At 43.7% G+C, this 21,717-nt stretch overlaps 1 protein-coding gene across 2 annotated transcripts in view; it reads right to left on the bottom strand.

Annotated features, from left to right (window-relative positions):
• stk32c (serine/threonine kinase 32C) overlaps positions 1-21,717 on the bottom strand; it is a gene marked incomplete at both ends in the record, with an annotated part of 59,770 nt that overhangs the window by 36,726 nt on the left and 1,327 nt on the right. The window lies entirely within an intron of this gene.

Raw genomic sequence — 21,717 nt, 5'->3', positions numbered from 1 at the left:
GCCCACCAGCATACAATACTAAGGCCGCACCAATCATGTATCACCCATTTGTGTCAGTGAAGCAGTGGAAGCAAGTGTAAACATTTAGCAGTCGTTTGCAGGTTTGTTCTGATGATAATACATTGATGCAAACTTAAACGGGAGTGCACAGGATTAGGAATGACCGCCCCAAAGATATTGGATTGGTTCTGCAATGCAGTTTTTTTTTCAATCTCTCAAATTGTTTCCACCAACTTTTAGCAATGAAATCTGGACGAATGTCTTGGTAGATGGTAAATGGACTGGCATGCACATCATCTTTACGTCTTCTGCCAGGTTTACCGTACTGCCCGGTGGCCGAGGGTTAAGGCTTTGCAGTAGTGTAATTTTTGTTGTTTTTTTGTTAAAGAATGTTGGGGTTAGGGTTAGGCTCTTCGTTACAATGAGGAGTCAAATTAACTTTAGATGTAGATAGGCTGGGATATCAAGATATCAACTTTATTTGTTTGCTGTTTAAGCAAACAATATTATCTTATGTTTCTATGCATGTAAAGCAAAACATCTGATTCATGAGAAACAAATCAGATAAACACTATATTAGGAAAAGTTACATTTCTTTAGCCTGGATCCTGTGGTATTACAATAAAACAAAACGTGGCCATTTCTTGGACCATCTCTCTTCACTTCATCTTTACGTCTTCTGCCAGGTTTACTGTACTGCCTGGTGGCCGAGTGGTGAAGGCGTTGCAGTTATATTCTGTAGACAGAGATTTGAATCCTGACTGAGATTTCTTTATTTTTTTTGAAAGAACATTGGCTCTTCGTTACAATGATGTTAAGCCTTAGATTGATAGATATCAACTTTATCCATGTGTTGTTTAAGCAAGCATTACTATCTTATCTTTCTACAGTATGCATGTAAAACAAAATAATATCAGATTCTCATTCACTATTAGGAAAAAAATACTTAGCCTATAACCTGTGGTAAGCTATTTCATATAAACCGAGGTGTGACTTTAACCATATCAACTGAGTTACACCAACAAAATGCCTAAATGCGCATAGGCCTGTGGTCTCTGAGCACCCTTTCTAGTTAACATTGTGTTAATTACCACTGAAAATGGACCTAATGTGTTAGGCGGCACAATAACCATCCATCTGATCCTTTTCTTTCGATTAATCATCCCTATCATACAGCATTCTGAGAGCTTCCCTGAAGCATGACTCACCGAGTTAGAGGAACCGTAGGTATCTGCCCATCCCCTCCCTCTCTCCCCTGCCCGATGAATGAAACCACTCTTTTGAATTAACGACTGAAGCCCTGTTTCATGCAGGCCTGGTAATTAGAAAGGACATGCTGCTTCCTGCAGCCATGCTTTCTCCCTCTGAGGCCTCTCGCTTTCTCATCGTACGCCTCGTTGGTTCAACAGTCACTCAGGGAGGGTTATAGTGGGCGAGGCGGCGATGGGATTTCATGAAGTCGACCGGCTTCTCCATACAAGGCGTAAGCTGCTTTCAATCGCCAGTCAGTACCTCCACACATCACCCCCCCCCCCCCGCTGTCGCTGATAAGTGTGATTCAGTGTTTCACTGGTGCGAAGATACTTGTGCTGAATGAAGGGAACTGTGTACAGGTATCTAGTTTATTTACGTTGCATTTTTTCACTGTAGAGCCATCCTGTGGAGAGCCAACCTCAACTAACCTTGTTCTCTCTCCACTTCGTAAATGAATGTTTCTCCTTCCTTCAAGAGTGCCCTTGGTGGATAAACTGTTCAAAGTCCCAGCGTACCTCTCAGGAACCGGTTCTGATATCGGAGGGGAGTGGATACAAAGTGAAGGTGAGTGGAGTCAGAACATTCTCTTTTACAAGCTGGAACTGAACGGACTCCTAAATCTCCCCACAAGGAACAATGACTGCCTCAATTATGTTATGGTAATTCGACTTCACGTAATGCTCTACTGCAGGCTTTGGGAGGAAATTACTTTTGGTCTGAAGAGAGACGTGTCATTGCGCAAACTACAGGAGAAAAGAAGGTGTGATAATTATCTACTGTATCTATCTATCATATCAAGTGGCGCTAATGGCAGCCAGTAGAGAGACGGGTGAATGGATAGAGTGTCTGAAATCACTGCCATCAACTATGTCATCCCTCCCTCTCTCAGGTTTCAGAGGAGTCTGCATGAAAAGCAACGGGGTCCTCACAAGGGCGGTGTTGTGGCGATGGTGCAGTATTTTGAGACTCCAGGGCTGGAGATCTGGCCAGAGGGGTGACATCCTCGGGGTCTGTAGGGGTTGATGGCTGCTGACACACCATGAGAGATTGCTGAACAGGCTCCCCTGTGGGCCTCTCTGGGTTATTGGCTCCTGGGGGCACAGGGTGGGTAGATTATATTGGCCAAGAGCCTGGAGGAGCGTGGGCGAACAGGGTGTTGGTGTGAGTGTGAGAATCCACTTTTTGGCCTGTAAACCCCAAAAGGATTGCTCATTTAGCCTTCCATAACATGGGTTGCATAGACCAAATTACATGCCATAACAGCATGGGAGACGTTTAAGATAATCCGATTGTCACTCTTCATCAAGAGTCGTTGGGGTCAACTGGGTCTCCATTTCACTGCAAGGCACACGTCAGCTTGACAGACAGCCATATTTCAGGTGACACAATCAAAAAAGGGAAGCTTACTGGATCCACAAACCAGAGACACTCTGGCCCAGTGAAAGTTCCTGTCATAATGTTGCATTACAGGGTCTACAGTAAAAAAAAGAAAAGAAAAAAGATTTTACATGTAAGTCTTGTCAGAACAACCTGGATGATTTTGAACCAGACTGAAATCGTCCAAAAGGGGCGGTTCTCCACAGAACACGACTTGACACTGATTGGACAATGATATTCAGAAGCAGGACAAAACAGAAGCTAACATAACACCGGTAGAATGGGATAGAATAAATATACCCGTGTTTACCCTGCTATGACACCTCAACATGGCTGCATGGAACAAGGTCTATTTGACCTGTGCGGGTAACATCAGTGCTAGCGAGGTTAGTAGGTCTACTTGGCACTGGTACTGTTATGCCATTTATGTTACATGTATCTGATGCAAAAGAGCTATGCTTTTACTAATTAGATTTGTTCTCCTTTTTCTACTTAGCTGTCAGCCTGTCACACACTTTTACAATCCATTCATCACTCACTCACTCACTCACTCACTCACTCACTCACTCACTCACTTACTCACTCACTCACTCACTCACTCACTCACTCACTCACTCACTCTCCATCTCTCTCTCTCTCTCTCTCTCTCTCTCTCTCCCATCTCTTATTCTTTCTGTCTCCCTCTTCTAATGAGCAAAGCTCATTGAACCTGTGCAGTGGCTGGCTAGTTTCTTCCCTGCTCTTCCCTACAGCTTTGAAGAATTATGGCACAAGGCAGAGGGTGTGTAGGTAGGGTGGCTGGTACTACCGTACCAATTTGAGCTGTCAGAGTCTGCTGACGTCCCACCACCACCACCAAAAAACAGGCAGTCACAGAATGGTGAGTGAAAAATAATGGTATACAGCTTGCCAAACATGGTCAAATATGACAATTCTGGCTGCAGTAAATTCTGAGTCTTTGTTGATCTCTTACAGTACATGGGATCATTTTAAATATTTATATAAATCTATCTATAAACAAGTGCTTATGTGGACAGTGTCAAACCATGCCCTCTGAAGAGGCGAACATCTGCTGTGCAGAACTGACATCGGTGTGTATTATTAACAAGGCCATCGCAAAGTGTGGCACATGACCCTGACAATTCGTTGACAACCACATAAAGGCAGCTATGGTAGCCATGTTAGATGAGTGGTGGTAACACCCATCGAAACCAGCCTTCCTTTGATCAAATCCAATTCCCCACCAAAATAACTCCCCTGAACGGTTCATGTTCCTCTACCGTGTACAACTATTTCTATAGGTAATTGCCAGGTGTAGAGAGCTGCCGCTGGACCCAGGATGCACTATTTTTTACCCTAGTTTAGAACCAGGCTGCCTCAATGCCTACACCCTTCAGATTACATGCAGTATGTACATTATTAAAATGTATTGATTAAAATGATATGTTTCATGTATAATGAGATGCTATGAGAATAACCTCTATTGCATGCCTTAGACAGCTATGCTGATTATTAGTGGAATTCAACTCGGGTATGGTGCACTGCCCCTTTTTACTCGCCTGCTGGGTGATTATAGAAAACTAAAGTGCTACCTCTTCCTTTGTTCTTGTATGACCTGATGACCATGAAGATGTATTGACATTGAAACGCTGTCAAACGCTGCATTTCCCACGAAAAAGCTCTAATTGCCGTGTGCTCCAGTGACTCCTCTCTCAGTTTGCCTGAGGGGCACTTAGCTCTACACAGTGGTCCTACTCCATCTATTATCTATGACTGAACAGGTAACACTGATATTGAGCTACAATGTAGATGTGATCACGTTAACTTTTCCTTCTAGCAGGTTCCACCGACTAGAAAAGTGGAGTAGTGTTAAATATTCTAGTTGCTAAAAGTAAACTATCATCCATTGGTTTTAACCCAGGTTAAGAAAGAAATCACACCCAGCTGGTGAAGTGGTGCAGGTAGGGGCAATGTCTACTGTCCTCTGCTGGTGTGCAACGGTAAAGCTCATGCTACGAACAGACATACATGGAAATAGTCAAGATTGGGATAATCTCTGGGTCCAATACACAGAGAAGTGATGGACGAGACCATGAGAAGCATCATGGATGTATGAAAATGACTCATTTGCTTTGAGGTACTGAGATTCTTTAGTCATATTTTTGGATTAATTATGAATAAAGAGATGATGTAATTTTCATGAGGCGTTCTTCATTAATCACCATCACAGTCATTGCTCCCGGCACAAAAGAGTGTTGGTTGAGTGAAGGTGGAGGGGGGGTCTGTCAACAATACTGCTGAAATGTAAGTTTTAACTCAAACTGGAGCCCATATTTCGGCTAGCTCCGGCATTATTCACCAACAGATGTTGGGAGCCTGTTTATGCAGCGACATGTAGGGCCTACTAGTGCGTTTTATTTTTTTTATTTTTTTTATGTTTTACAGGCTCCTGGTATGGGAACAGTTATCGCAGCAAACTGCAGCAAACTGGTCACACAGGAATGCAGTATACTCATACTGTTGATAGTATTCTGATAAAAATATTTCTAACAGCATTAAGTTTTTGTTTTGTTTTAAAAAAAAAAAAAAAACACCAAAGAATGTGACCCAACAGTTGAGTTAGACCGAGCTCAAGTCAGTGCCGTCAACTAGGGCTTACACACAAAACCAGGAAGACTAGGCAATGATGTGTTCCTTTGTCAATCATAGGACACCGCCAAAGACATCCCATTCTACATTACGCGGCCTCTTAAATTACCCCCCGGGATACCCCAAGGTAATATCTATATCCAAGTAGGAAGAGTGTCATCGTAATCAATACACTGGGCTGGTGTTACCGCCCTGCTGTTATCTGAAATTGATGTATTGACCAGTGTGCGGGACTTTGTCAAGGTCTGTGGAGAAACCAGAGTGCTAAGCCTAAGAGGTGGCAACTCAATACCTTTCATGTCAGGGAAGCACATTGATCCACTAGCTACAACTGAACCAAAGGAGCAGAGTGTTGTTGTTCTCTGTGAAGCTTGCAAGTCCAGAATCAAGATGGAGATATACTGTATATAGCCCAGGTGACCCCTAAAAGGATAGCCCCGAGCCTGGGGAGGAGAGGACTCAACACCTAACCCGCACAGCGAAGAAGAAGAAGAAGCAGCAGAGTGTAGTGGTTGGGCGGGGGTGTAGGGTTTGACCATGGCCTGGAGGTAGGAGGGAGCTGTTCCTTTCCTGGCCCTGTAGGCTAGTACCAGACTTTTAAACTGGATGCGAGCTGCTACAGGGAGCAAGTGTAGAGTGGAGATTTGATCATCTTGCCTGTCCTTCAAGCATCTGCTTTTAGAAGGACAGGCAAGTTAACCAGTTAACCAGCTAACCAGTTATTATATTCATCTTAATGGATGTTACGTCATACGTTCCTGTAGATTCATGCTCTACAACATCAGGAGGATTCGCCCTTTCCTCACTAATGAAACGGCGCAGGTACTCATCCAGGCCCTGGTCATCTCCCGCCTGGACTACTGCAACTCCCTCCTCGCGGGGGCACCGGCGTCAGCCATTAAACCTCTGGAACTTGTCCAGAAAGCTGCTGCTCGCCTGGTGTTCAACCACCCCAAATTCTCCCACACAACTTCCCTCCTCCGTTCCCTACACTGGCTCCCTGTAGCGGCTCGCATCCAGTTTAAAACTCTGGCGCTAACCTACAGGGCAATGAAAGGAACAGCCCCCTCCTACCTCCAGGCCATGGTCAAACCCTACACCCCCTCCCGACCGCTACGCTCTGCTCCCTCAGGGCGACTGGTTGCCCCGTCACTCCGAGGCTCCTGCGGTCGATCGACACGGTCACGGCTCTTCTCTGTCCTGGCCCCGCAGTGGTGGAATGAGCTGCCCACTGATGTCAGGACAGCAGAGTCGCTGCCCATCTTTCGTCGCAGGCTCAAAACTCATCTCTTCAAGAAGTACTACAACAATCCTCCCACCTAAGCACTTATTGTATTATATTATATTGCACTGTACTTTGGATTGTGATTCTTGCACTTTGCCTTCAACACTAGATTATGCTCTTAGTCACTTGTTTTAGAAAGAAGATGCACTTGTGAGTTCTGGCAAGTAGTAGTACATTGGCTCTTCCTACGTTAAATGCAATTATTGTTAGTCGCTTTGGATAAAAGCGTCTGCTAAATGACTGTAATGTAAATGTAATGTTATTGAAATAAGACATAAAATAAGTTGCATGGTACATTCAAAAGCTATTGAGAGGCCTCGACGGCTTCTCACTGTTCAGTGTGATGCTTACAAATGGAAACACTTTCCTGATTAGGCTACTCAAAAAGAGAAACGCTTGCCTGTCCTTTGAAAACTAAACTGAACGCCAACTCAGCTCCGCCCAACATTCACTAATGTTCCTTTCAAACCTGTGTACATTCATAATCAAATCACACACAGTGAATGCACTCTGTGCAGGAGGGTGCACTACTGAACAACAGAGTTGAAGCCCATCGATTGGCCCGGGATCAAAAGCCCTTCGATGATCGATCCCTCCCCGCTCCCTGCTTGGAGAATATACGCCTGGGCACAGAAGACTGGTCCATTATACTGAACATACAGTAGGATCATATCATATCACAGCTGACCTCTAAAAACCATCCAAAAAGGCCAGCACTATCTATACTCTATATATGATTACTGAATATTTCATGATAGTAGTCATAGTAAGCCATACAATATATATACATATATATATATATATATATATATATAATGGGCTGCTGACAGTAGAGAGCTCCGGTTGCTACTGCTGTGCCGCTTGAGTTCTTTTGATAGTCATGATCACTAAAACAAGGCCATCTCTCGAGCTGGGATTCAGGGACGAACGCTCCCACCTAGATCTGTGACAGCACTGCGCGTGGCGGCGGGCTTCATTTTTCATGAGAGCTCACTGTGTCAGACAGCTGTGTGTAAGCCATCTCTCCAGGCCGGGCTTATTGGATGGCTTTGATCTGTATTGACGGAACCGTGGATGGGGAAGACGGGGGAGGAGGCTCACATGTTCTTTTGAACCCCGTCTTCACTGAGAGTGAGCGAACCGAGGAGGAGCGGACATGTCTGTGCCACACGTATCTCAGACGGTGGTGTTAAAAAGAGTAGATTTAGGGTCTTCCTTCATAAGGTTGTGTTCAATGGACCTCTTGACTAGATCTAAACTCAATCAGGTGACCATTACAACACATGCAGAACCACATGGCCCACTGCAACTGGTTGATTCACCACCGTCCAAATAAATATTGGGCACCAATACTGTAACAAAAATAGATTTCTCTCTCTGACACTTTAACAAGTGAAATGCGCAAAGGGCTTAGAGCAATATTTACTGTATAGTTACATCATCAGTAACTGCACGGCTGGTGACAAGAAAACAAACACTAAACCAAAGTCAACAGTCTTCGCTCTGTTCCAGATAGAGTTGGGGGAATGATACTGCCTTGACACAACACTAAGGAGTACACTTGACAAATCTGTTTATCCTCATTAAATCGGTTTATTCTATCCTCATTAAAGCAGCCATCACCATTTTCTCCTTATACACTGGAGTCCTAATACAGTTTAATTGCCGGCTCTTCTAAAATAGTCTCTTATGAATACTCATACTCAGCAGGTCCATTGTCTTAGTTGGCAGGAGAATTTCTCAAATATGCCTTTTCGCTGATCAAATGAGAACAAGGATGTGGAGATGCGCCCATAGAATGTGGAAAAACGACACTTGAAGCATAATGCCCGTTTCCCGCGCCAGCTGCCAGTCCTATGAAGATGCCTTTTTGTGAGTCTTAGGCTTTTGTACTAATTGTCCGTAGTGCTATTTTTAGCTGCGACCAGCAGCTCTATACAGTAGCTTGCTCTGTTGGTTGGTCGGTCGGTCCACAAAGCTTTTCCTGGATAACTGCAAAAAGTCTTTGACTAAAAATACTCTAAATCCGCATGCTGCAACTAGAGACCATGAGTAACTATGCCAGAAAGAATGACCATGATTCATCAGTAGGTGGCGCTATAGTAACCGATTCAAAACACACATTTCAAAATGCTGGCATTTCCATGCTGTTTGGCGAAAATATTTGAAACTTGGTGCACTTATGTCTTACCTTGTGGGGAACAAATTTGCCTCAAGAACCCATAAGGTCCACCATAAGGGATTTTTCTGCAGGTTGAAAATTTGGCAAAACCTATAAAAGGTAACTCCTCATAAACCGTAGGTCCGATTGGTCTGAAGTTTCACATACACATGTATGGTGCATGTCTCCCTATAAGATGTTAAAAGCTGATAGATCCAATCCAAGATGGAGGAGAAATTGGTATTTAAAAATACAAACAAATTTGGATACAGTTTTAAGTGCTTATAACTTTTTACACTAATAATATAGGAAACTGACTGCGCATGGGTAGCCTACTACCATGTTCTACCATGTCAAAACAGATATCTAAAAAAAGGAAAACAGATATCTCAAAAAACAAGGAAATGGCAGGCATTTGAAATTTGACCATTTTGACAAATTGGGAAGCTAATCCAAATGCTAATATAGCACTGCTACTAGCAGCGTTATAGCTCGCTTTAATTGGTTTGGTTATCGGTTGGTTGGTCCACAAAAATTGGGTCTGGCTGCACATGTGCGCTGCACTGCACATGCACGTATGTGGTCGCAGCTATTGCGAATTTGCACTTGTTGATCTTCCATCCTCAAAGCCAGTCCATGCCAGTCCAACCCACATCCATGCCGGCCTGCTTTCATAACACAAAAGTACCGACTTGCAGGAAAATGAAAGAGGGCATTGAGGCTGTTTTGTCTGTGTGTGCACGTGTGATGCTGTTCCAGCATGTGTGTATGTGTGTGCATGTGAGTTTTGTTTCCCACCAACTACACATTATCTAATGCAATGCATGTATTCAAAAACAAGTGCACAGTAAACATATTGTCCAATTAAGCAGTGGAATTGAAGTCATTTGCAGGTTTGAATGATGCAAACTTAAACAGGAGCGCACAAGAAAAAGTCCCACAATGCTCTGCGAACGTGGTGCACATTTTTGAAAACTAACACTATATTTTGTCATTGTTTGCCTCTACCTATCGGTACCCCAATGTCAATGACCTAAACATGCTGTTAGCCGATCAGCTAATTATTGCCATTTTCATAACGTCCCATTCAGCATCCAACATCCCTTAACAGCCAAGCACACTGTGTTTAAGTAAATAAACATAGCTTCTTAAAATGTAACTAGTGAGCTAGCCAGACAAAGTAGCTAGTACACTAGTGATCCTTTCGCTGGCCAGGCATGGGGACCAAGCGTGCTAATCAGTACTACTTGTCATGCATTAATTTCAGGTACAGTACGTGCTGAGATGCTCTCAAGACAGTGAACCCTGAGAATGAGAGCATGGAACACGTCGATGGGCATTGTGACACACCGACAGACACCCGACCTATGGTCATGACAGTCAGTTGGACTCAAACATGACTTAGCTATAAACTATTACTTGTCTACTCTAATCAATCCAAGATTATTATACTCCCTAGCAAAAAACTTAATCTATCCTGTAAAATATGACAATAACTTATAAATAATAACTGTACCCACAATGCACCTAACCTCTCTACACTAACCTATGATAATCCTAACATGTTGAATAAGGACAACACATGAGAGTCAATTTGAACCGTTGCGAGTCTCTGAGTGGATCATTAGAGGGCACAATCCAGGGGCTCGTCTCTGCGCTCTATTGGGTGGCTGGGCAGCAGCGAATGGGAGCCATCGATCCCCCACCCCACGCCTGTGCGGTCGTGCCTGTTTATTTTAGCATCCATGCCCTCAGAGACTGTGTTCCAGACTCAGACAGAGGGGGGAAATGGGCCAGTCATCAGGTTTCCCGGACTCTGCTATCATCCTCTCCGGGATGTCCAATACACTTCTGCATTCCAGAACTCACCTTGTTCTTTCTTGCCACTCACTTTCTTTTTCTCTCTCTCCCTCTCTGTCGATCTCTCTCCATCTCGCTAACTCCTTCGTCAGAGAAGTGTCAGTCCTCTGACCTGTGAAAATGCCATTTCCTTGGTCGTTGTTGAACTATGACCTTTGCTACCATTCTCTATCAGCAGAAAGATACACGGTTAACTTCAGTGATGACATATCACCCTGTCAGGTACTCTGAGCATACAATCACACCCACACACACCTACACACACATACAATCTCTCTCTCTCTCTCTCACACACACACACACACACAAACACATAAACAAACACACACAGTACACAGGCAAACCCACAAATAACGCACTGCTGTTCAACACGACTCCCAGCTAGGCCAATTTGCATCTCATCCAAACACTCGACACAAAGAGACCGAAATGGCCACACTTCACTGATGTCAACAAAGTTTATGGACAAATGATTTGGGATGTGTGTGTGTGTGTGTGTGTGTGTGTACTGTATAATGTAAAAACTGAATGAGGTGTGAAAAAGCCACACCAGCGAACAGCAAATCTTCCCAAACAATAAATCTTGCAGAGTTTCTAAGAGGAGATATGAAATTGGACTTCTCCTCACACACAACTCACAACAGGAGATTGTAGAATAGAGCGATTTGTGACTGTCAAGATATAGAGGGAGAGACAGAGAGAGAGAGAGACTGAGAGTGTGTGGGTACTCTGACAGACTCTACTTTTCACAGGGACTCACAGTGGCGTGCTACAAAGCAACATCAAGAAAACTTCTGGGGTTACCATGGCAATTTTGCATGCGTGCTTGTGTGTGTGCATGCATGTGCGTGCATGCGCGCGCATGTGTGCTCTATGTGGCTGTCGGTGCCACATCATTCTCTGGTTCCAGGCTTTCTCACGCTGCCATAACTAATTCACTGTGATTCACAACTCCTATGCAAGCATTAGCACATCATTTATTCATGGAGCTTCTCATTAATAAAACATGGATGGGGGCTTTGGTGACCTTATGCTAAACTGTCCATAATGCTCCATTATTCCCACAACGGGTCAGATAAGTTGTGATTGGCCGGCATGCGGCGCACAGTGGCTCCACCCCAACCAGTCAGTGTCTAGCCGGTCATTGTCAATGATCCACGGAGTGGCCTCATAATCTCGCTCCACTCAGAGGGAGTCAGGGCCAGCACTCTGAATCCAGGTCGGCGATGGCGAGAGAGAGAGAGAGAGAGAGAGAGAGAGAGCAATGAAGATGTAGAGTTTGATCCATCATCATGATCATCATCATCATCAACAACATTCTCTCTCACCTACACACTCCCAATGGTTCAACATCCCACAAGGCTGTAAAATGTGTTGGTATAAAAGTAGCGGGCCACAGAACACGGAGAGAAACACTAAGGATCTATTTAGAGGCTGCAGAGATGTGCGGTGGGGGGTTGTGAGAGAAAGAGAGACGGGAAGAGAGAGGGAGATGGGAGAGAGAGGCCGTTAACAGCCTTGGTTGTGCGCGTGCGTGCTTGACTATGTGTGTGTGTGTGTGTGTGTGTGTGAGTGTGTGTGTGTAGCTTGTGGGGAGAGAGTGTGTCGGAGGGGTTACCATGAGGAGAGGGCACGCACTACTACAACCTGAATAATGCATCCTTACACCAGCTATCCTCACATGAACAGACACAAGTAAACAGGTATACACACAAACGGACACAAATACACACGGGCAACCGTGTCAGTGAATTTTAACACGTAGAACAGAACAAAAGACGTATGGAAGACAATGAGGATGATATTATTAATGAATATTACATAATGTGGCAAGATTCAAACCGTATAGTCATGCCTTCTGCAGTGAACGTCATACCTTTCAGATATTACTAAATGTGAGTGAGTGAGTGAGTGAGTGAGTGAGTGAGTGAGTGAGTGAGTGAGTGAGTGAGTGAGTGAGTGCATGCCATGCCATGCCATGCCATGCCATGCCATGCATGATCGTGTGCAGGGGTGCCGTATGGGGGAGAAAAGTTACGTACAGTACTGTACTTTTTTCACCAATACATTAACCTATCATCATTAATAGAATATTTGTTTAACAATGTACTAATAAAGCTAACAGTTTATTTTTCTTTTATAGTTTTTGACAAAAAGTAAACAACCAGAGAGCCAAATGCCCCCCCTCTCTATTTACATGAAATGGTTTGGTCCTGCCCACAAACGAGGTAAGAACGGGACCTCATGTCAGTTTTGTAAAGAGAAATCAGGCTTCCAAAAATCTAAAGAAAGAAAATAAAGGGTTTTAAAAGGAAGGTTTGGTGGTTTGCGACTTGCTGAGATTTACATAAGATAGTAACTTTACGCTAGTTAGTGATAGTTAGCTAACAAACTGGTAACATTGTCCCATGACCATAACTAGCATTGAGGACCCCGAGGTCATGACCTCTGTATTTGTTAATGTCTGTTGCCATTTTTCACACAAACGTTTACGGTAACTAACTACACTGATCTGTACAGACCAGTCATGGCAACGCACCAGTGTCAGTGATATTGGTCATCTTAGGCTACACAAGGCTTTTCACACTGCATATCCCTAAAGACAGCCCTAGGCTAAGAGTTAACCCTGGGTTAACTTAGCCGCTTTTCACACACATATTGGTAATCCGGGGTTAACCTAAGCCCAGGGCTATACGTTTCACACTGCAGGTCTAGCCTAGCCTGGTAAACAAGACTTAAAAATAATGAGTGGGTGGGAGAAATTGCCTTGATAGACAAACCAGCCAGCATAACAAAACATAGATCAAACTTTTGCCAAATCCAGTCGGAAGAACGGCAAAAATGTATTTTGCCTATCACTGCTGTGTTGTCAGCAAACTTCACGATGGCATACTCTAGGAGTTGAAGGTGGCTGTACAGTCATGCGTGTACAGGGAGTACAGTAGTGGAGACAGTACACAGACCTGGGGAGCTCCCGTGTTGAGTGTGAGGGGAGATGAGGTGTGGTTGCCCACCTTCACCACCTGGGGTCTGTCTGACAGCAAGTCCAGGATCCACTTGCAGAGGGTGTCGTTTTGCCCCAAGACCCTGAGCTTGGTGTCGAGTCTGAGTGGGGTTGTAGTGTTGAAAGCTGAACTGTAGTCAATGAACAGCAGTCTCACAGAATCCCGCTCGTTCCCCTTGCTCTTGTCTAGGTGGGATAGGGTGCTGTGGAGGATGCGAGCTATTGCATCTTCTGTGGATCTGGTGGGTTTGTATGCAAACTGTAGGGGGTCTAGGGTGCTGGGCAGTGAGGAGCAGATGTTCCTTGACCAGCTTCTCAAAGCACTTCATTACCACAGAGCTGAGAGCTATTGGGCGATATTCATTGAGGCAGGCTGGTCATCCTATTTACCTTTTTGTGAGTATTCTTTTGTTTTTTAAATGTCTGTACCTGCTCATTCATCATCTCTCTGTCTCTACCTCTTCAGCCCTCCTTTTTGTTGGTCTAATACATCCATGGTCTACTCAGCTAGCATCAATCAAAAATATCATCCTTTAGTGAGAATACCAGCAGCAATTCATTTTGAATGCTTCTTTAATGTTTTCTCAAATGTAAGCCTATCTAGAGGCATTAGGTGCGTTTCCATTACACTTTCTTGCAAAATGAAAGCGATATTTCTAAAGTTTCGACAAAGTACAATTGCGACTTGCAGGTGTTTCCATTGAAAGGTGTTTTGCGCAAGAGCCGTAATTCTCCTAGTCTAGTCTTGAGATGCCACACAATTCACACAAAGAGCAACCAGGAAGTAAACAAGCCGCTGTAATATTTGAACTTTATTTTAGCTTTCCCCCCTGCTCCACTCGTAAACAGCGTGCGTTTCTCAGCTAAGTATCGCTGCTTTAGGGTCGTCCACTTGCTCTGGAGGATTGGCCATGATTTTTCGTACCCCTTCTCCTTCATTTCCCGCTCCAGTTCCTTGTATACGTATCCGCATTGCGCTGTTGTTTGCTGTCTAATATTATGTTTTTTTCTTGAATTAAATATTAAAACACCTGTCTCCTCCTCCGTCCAGACATATCGCGCCATTTTTTGAAGCGAGCAAATCACGTGACCCCTACCTCTTCGTCTCCTGCCTAAATTCGGAAAAAAAAGTGTTTCCACTACACTTTTGCGACATACTTCTATATCGACATGTCTGAAAAACCACCTCATGAGAGCGTAAAAACTTTTTATCGACACCTGAGAGGTTTTTCAAAATGTAGGTGTTTCCATTACCGTTTTTTTATTGCAATATTCGGGTTTTGCGCATTTGTAGTGGTAATGGAAACACACCTACTGATAGCATATCAAGCAGATATTTACTCCCTAAAATGCATCCTCAATTAAATGAACGTCACCAATTTAAACACCCCCACCCCCGCCAAGACTCTTGAAGTGGGTATTTTTTAGGTCCTGGTTACTGCATTGCCCTAACTTTAGCCTATGGCCAAGCTGGCTGGCTAGCTAGCTGGCTACCTTTCATGCCTATATGTGTGTTGACTCAGCAGGGACAATAATAAATGAGAAAGATTGATCTACAAGAGAATACATATTTGAAAGCAATACTGAATGCCTAGCAGACTTACTGCATTACATTCCATTATATTTTGAATTGTCAAGTCTAGTCTAGTCTCAATGCCAGACCCATGATAATTATTTCGCTCATACACTACGTAAGCTACACTAACTACGTTACTGCATGCTGCAGATCTCTCTATGGGTCTGGGACGCTTCATGCAAAAATCTGGTGCTCAAATCCTGGCAATTCATTGCTTTCGCAGGAATCCCTGCAACACCAATCAGTAACGACTTCAGGCGTTCCCACCCATAGATATGCCCTGCCCATCTAACCTGAGCTAGCATCTCTTATTTGCTGCTACGACCTGTCACTCTTTCAATTTTGAACCATTGATACGCCCTCAGAATACCAGCTTGATACCAGCAAAGTGGCACAGACTCTATTATGTAGTATGTGGAGCACAGAGATTCAATGTAATATTTGAGTCTGGAGAGAGACTACCTGGTGCCTGCATTTTATGTTTTCCTTTCCCTCCATTTCCACCATAAATTGAGGCAGAAAAGGCACCAATTGGTGCATACAAATTCACCAGAATGCAGGAAATGAAGTGCGACACTGGGGGAGGACCGCCAGACCCCATGCTTATTGTATCCCCCTAATGTTCAAATGAAAGCTAGAGCACTGGTGGGGCCCAATGTCATATCTTTCCATGGGGCCCAAAATCCCTGGCACCCCTGTGTGTGTGTGTGTCTGCATTACTGCATATGAAGAAAGAGGAAGTGGATGCTGGCCTAGTTCTCCCCCAGCTCTGGGTTTGGGGCTGGGCTGGGGCAGGAGCAGGACACGTCGTTTTCTGGCCCAGATACACCTGACTTCTGTCGGCCCGATACCCAGGTATCTAGGACACAGGCAGGCCCTAGTCCAAATATGCACACGCAAATGAGCTCACAGATTCAGTGAACTGGCACAATGCAGATGACTGTAAAAACATACTTAAATGATGATCCCACACTATTTTCTCATTCTGAGAACTAATGAATGGAATATGACATGACATGGGTCTTGTGGTACCTATCCCCTGTATATTTTATATAGGACTGCGATCAAGGTCTGTGGGAGTGAGGGAGCGATGTTTACATAGGGGCCAATGGCCAGCTGGGAGGGAACAGCTTCCATCAGCTCTGATAGTGTCACAATTCGGAGAGATTTGGTGAGCGGCATTTCATGAATAAAAGGGCCGCCCAGGTGAGAGCACCACTCCCCCTTCTGGCATCATGAGTGGTGGAAGCTCATGGCTCCACAGAGGCATGGCGATGTGCTGACAGACTTCCTGTCCTGTCCATATTAGGCAATACAGAGTACACCTTCCTCTGACCTCATTCTGTGAGTTAGAAGTCTCTAAACGAAATCACGTCTCTGCTTCGCCTGAGAATAATTTGTAAAACTTCCTCCCCACATTCTTTACACAATGAAATATCTCAGTGTCTTCGCAGGCAGAAAACGTATGGAATGGTTTGTTTAGTCCCAATGTTTTTAAGGGGTAGGACACTGTGAAGGCAGGCTATGCTAGACTGATGGTGTGAGGCTTAATTGGTTTCAACAGGCATCTCTGTGGAATGCCTGGACTCGAGCTGCCAAATAAAAGACTGTCTAATGCTCTTTCACCACTCTACCCAGAGGAAGCTCCAGCACTCTGCTTTGAACACACACACATAAACACACAGTCACACACAGTCACACACATACACATGCACAGTCACACAAATACACACAGAGAAACACATGCATGAACACATACAGTAAAAGCACAAACATGTATGCAATTGCATATTAATGAGCATTGCTGCCCGATAAAAGTAATTTAGACATGTTTCACGCAGTGTGAAAGCATCACATTTGATCAAACAACTTTGTTGATGTTGTATTTGCTGTAGACATCGGTATCCTCTCTCTTCCACTAACCCACGCTCACTTGCTCTTGCACGGACACTGTAGTGAAACTTGTGCAACCTACCACAGGTAATAGGCCAGTGAAGAGCTGCAATCTTCTTTCCTCCTTACCATATAGACCTAAGGCCTATACTGTGTTACATGAAGCGTACCCATGAAGAAAATACCGTGTTCTCTGTAATACTCTCTACTAGGGATGTTAACAGTTATTTGACTATCAATTCATTGCCGATAAGAATTTACTAGAGTAAGATTTGGTTACTCGATTAAAGGAGTAGTAAAGGGAAAATCATGTTTAGACCTGTTTTAAAGTTACTTATGATCATATGCAATGGTTCAGATCAAAAAGTTTACAAAACTAGCACTTTTGAGAAAGTCTGATAATTGCTCTAACACCGTTTTGATCATACAATGGATGTGGGTGGGCACCGTGAAAAATCATTCAAAAAACATGTTAAACTCTCAATTTCAAAGACAAGAAACTCACAGAGGTGTTAGTTGGAGTTCTGACATATAATTCGCCATAAAGTAAGGTTCTAGTTCATCTGGAAAGGCTTTTTTAAATATTTAGTATAGAACTATTTACTGTAGTCGCAGCACATACGTGTGCAAACTAGCTAGCCTAGCTAATATAAACAATAAAAATAGCTACCGTAAGTAGTTCCGCTTCCTGAATCCCCTTTGCGGATTGATCTACACATCTACAATGGTCGCATCAATACAAGTCAATGGATTTCATAAAATGATCAATAAAACCCTACAGGACTCATAACCTTTTTTTTCAAACAAACATAATCAACGGGAGTTGCGTGAAATGTAATCATGATTTAAGGTCTGACTGCACATGAGGGCGCCACGCCACGTAGTGAAGGCTAATTGGAATGCCGTGAAATTTCAACGACACAGTGAAAGAAGACACATAAATGAAGCGAGCAAAGCGCAGTCCAGCGTGGGACGTTCTTATCAATCAATCGACTATTGTTTGTTAAGGTTAACAGTTATCGATTAATGAAATTCCTTGAAATTTGCAACCCTACTCTCTACATTCAAAACAAATTGTTGCGTTGACTTTCAGCAAATTCCCAATACCCAAGGTTTTTCCAACTTTCCCATCAGATTTCGATTTTAGTCAGTGCAACTGCAACACTATTCTAAATGTGAGAGTATTGACAGGGAAAGATGAAGAGAGGAGTGAAGATGTGGGTCTGAGAGGATAGTGGGGGAAATCTCTAAGTGTGAAAGGATACACACTGGCTTTATGATAGGTTCTGGTCCGTCCCACTGGGCCCACATCAATTGCATTCTCTGTGGGTCCTAATCCTATACTCCCAGTCCCTTCACACACAGGCACACACACATACACACACACACACCGAGCAACCTTTCTCCTTTCCGTTTTTATCTCTGCACCCAGCTGAGCTGATCTCTTTGAAGACACCATGTTGCAATGACTGTGCCACCTCCGGCACATTACCTGTCCTGTAGCAATACAAGGCTGGCTCTGGGAATGGCTGTACATGACCAGCACAGTCCGTTTTAAAATGTGCTGTACGCACATGGAGCTGTACTGTGTTTGAACATTCAGTTAATAATGTGTTTCGGCTGCCTATATGCTTTAACATGAACCCTAGAGGCCCATACTCCCACTGTAACAGTGGTCAGGAAATGCTACAATATGACCACAGCGACTTATTGGATTACTTAAAAGGGCAATTAGTCATGAGAGGTGAACAGCTGTAGTCCCTAACTTCAGTTGAATAGGGAGTGAGGGAAGGAGACGAATTTAGAGGCTAATACCAGTGAGATGAAAGAAAATAGGCAACTCAGTATTCAGTGCAAGTAATCATCCATCCATCTCTCCCTATATATCCTCCATATATATATATGCCTGCAGAAGCCTACTTCATATGCTCATCATGAAAAACACACGCATGGGCTTACACTCTTACAATATATATCTCTCTCTCTCTCTCTCTCTATCGCACACAGATGCACACACGTGCGCGCACACACAAAATCGGCACAAGCCTCAATAAACATGCTTTGTGTAGTCCATTAGGAGAAAAACATGTCGGCTAGAGTATGCCTTCTGGGTACATGTGTGCCCTCAGTCAGAGTAGGATTTTCCATTCAAAGCCTCCATTGGATACGATTTTACTCTTTAAAAAGGCTACCGTATTTTATAACTGCATTACAGCAAATGGTCTGTTCAAAGCAAATCACTCGTTTGTTTTGGGGCTAGAGTCATACTTAAACTGTAGCCTATCAGCCTTATCCTGTTTGCATGACCTTTGTGAAATAACGGTTTATGTGAAGCGGTGGGAATCAGCCACAAGACGTATTTCTGAGAAATAGGCAATGAAGGGCTGTGCAAGGGAGGAAGGATGCCCCGATCAGTTCTATAAGCTTTCTACTCCCCTGTTAATCAAACAATCTGCTAAAACAGCCCTTTGGCAGCCTGGCTTGGACATCAACCTGACAACTCGATTATGTTAGCGGCCCCTCTAGCCAAGCGGTGCTCTAATATTTCTGCCTAATGTAGGCCATACAGTATGCTGTTTTCCAAGAAGCACAGAGATGCTGTTTCTGAGAGCCCAGACACTGGGCAGGCATAAACACTAAACGTCCACATGACACTTGCTCATCTTCTGCAGGAGAAAGGGTTTGGGGACATATTGATAGACCAGTCCTTCAGCTTTGTACATTAAAGCTCATTATCATTATCATATCATCAATATGTATTTCAAAAGTAATATTGCTTCCCTTAATTCTAGCTGCCCCACCCAACTCATCCTGTTTGTACTAGGGGGAGGGAACTACATGTAAATATAGAATAAAAAAGTATTGTACTGTAAATATTAACCTTGTAAGAGAAATCTAATCAGCCACCCCCGTGAACACGGCTGGCTACGTCGGTGCATCAACCTGTAATGATGATGATGATGATGATGATGACGGTGGAGGTGGTGATGGTGATGATGATTGTGGTGATGATGGTGATGATGATGGTGGTGGTGGTGGTGGTGATGATCATGGTGATAATGCAAGCTGACTGTTGGTGAGGTGGAGTGGAAAAGAGGTTGTAACCAGTGCAATTACCACAAATTGTTATGTTATTCGGTATAGGATAGAGAACAAGTAGCCTAGCTCTAAAGCCTCATAATAACCGTGACATACGAGTGCCTGTTATCTGGCCACTCAGCTTTAGTGAGTTGTCTATAGAGGAACATTCAACTCCTTTAAAATAAGCACTTGAAGTTATTGTGTTAAGAGAGATAGGTCAATATGTCTTCTTCATGAAAGGATAAGGACACTGAATTTCATGTTTAGCCCTATTCCTGGCTTCCCTGGCATGTATCTGACTAGTACAGGTTAAATATTTCTGTTTTGTGCAGTACAGAGTTCTGTGTCAATAACGTCGGCACGCGCACCCTGGCTCGTTGCTAGCTATGGTCACAGTCGAAAAACTCTAAAAAGTATGGTATACGTGGATTTCAAGTTCAGGAATTACATGGTTTATGCTTACCAAGCTCTGAAGTCGTCCTGTAAACACCATAGGTCCTTTCGCCTCTGCATTTCGAAACAACAGTAACTTGTAAACAGTACTAATTTCACCGAACATACAACAGCCATCCCTTCACGCTGTAAACCCCAGCGAAATTCGGATTCAGATGAATTTCGCTGAGGTTTACAGCGTGAAGGGATGGCTGTTGTATGTTCGGTGACACAGAAATCTGTACTGCACAAAACATAAATATTTTAACCTGTACTAGTCAGATACATGCCACGGAAGCCAGGAATAGGGCTAAACAAGAAATTCAGTCTCCTTATCCTTTAAAGCAGGCATTCCCAAACTGCAGGCATTCCCAAAGAAATTCAGGGGAGGTGGTTAGAAGAAGAAAAAAGGAAAAACATGTTTTTTATTTTTGAAATGTCTATGGTTTTTATGAATGAAAGGTGATTTTAAAGGTCAGAAGATCGAAATAAATAATGGGATAGATGTAGACTACATTTTTGGGTAGTGCAGAGAGAGCCTCCCCCGCAGGCATGAATGTATTGTGTGAAAACGTCATAACGTTAACTAGCAGCAGGTGCCACCGAGCTAACTTAGCTGTCTAACGTTATGGGCTAGCTAACGCTGCCTTGCATAATGGACAAATTTGGGGGGGTTGGGGGGGCGCGGGTGTGTCACTGTTTTCAGAGGGGAGGCCCACATTGATGGAGTTTGGGAACCCATGCTTTAAAGCAATACATAGCGTTTTCTCCGGTTTTCTCAGAACTGCGCCCCCACAGGCTCTGCGAGTAAGTGCACTGTCGTACTGTCGTAAAGTTATCAGATTGTCTTTTTCTGGCTTCCTCCGTGATGTTTTGCTTCGGTTTTCTCACCTCCGCCATGATATCATTGAGCTAAAAAACGCATGATATCCATAGACGCCGGAATAGTTAGCTACTACTGTGTTGTTAAAGCACAACGTTGCGCATGCGCACTTCGACTGAATGCTGCGTCCCGGGGGCGCGAGTTTTAAAAGGTAATAAATGTCAATGTATTATCTTTCTGAGTAAACTGTTTGGACGATTCAGCTTACTTTTAGTAAATCTAATTGGAGAATTAGCACCAGACACGATGTATTGCTTTAATC

The sequence above is a fragment of the Borostomias antarcticus genome (assembly GCF_949987555.1).
Source record: "Borostomias antarcticus genome assembly, chromosome: 25".
NCBI classification, from domain to species: Eukaryota; Metazoa; Chordata; class Actinopteri; order Stomiiformes; family Stomiidae; genus Borostomias; species Borostomias antarcticus.
This window is presented reverse-complemented; position numbering and strand designations above follow the sequence as displayed.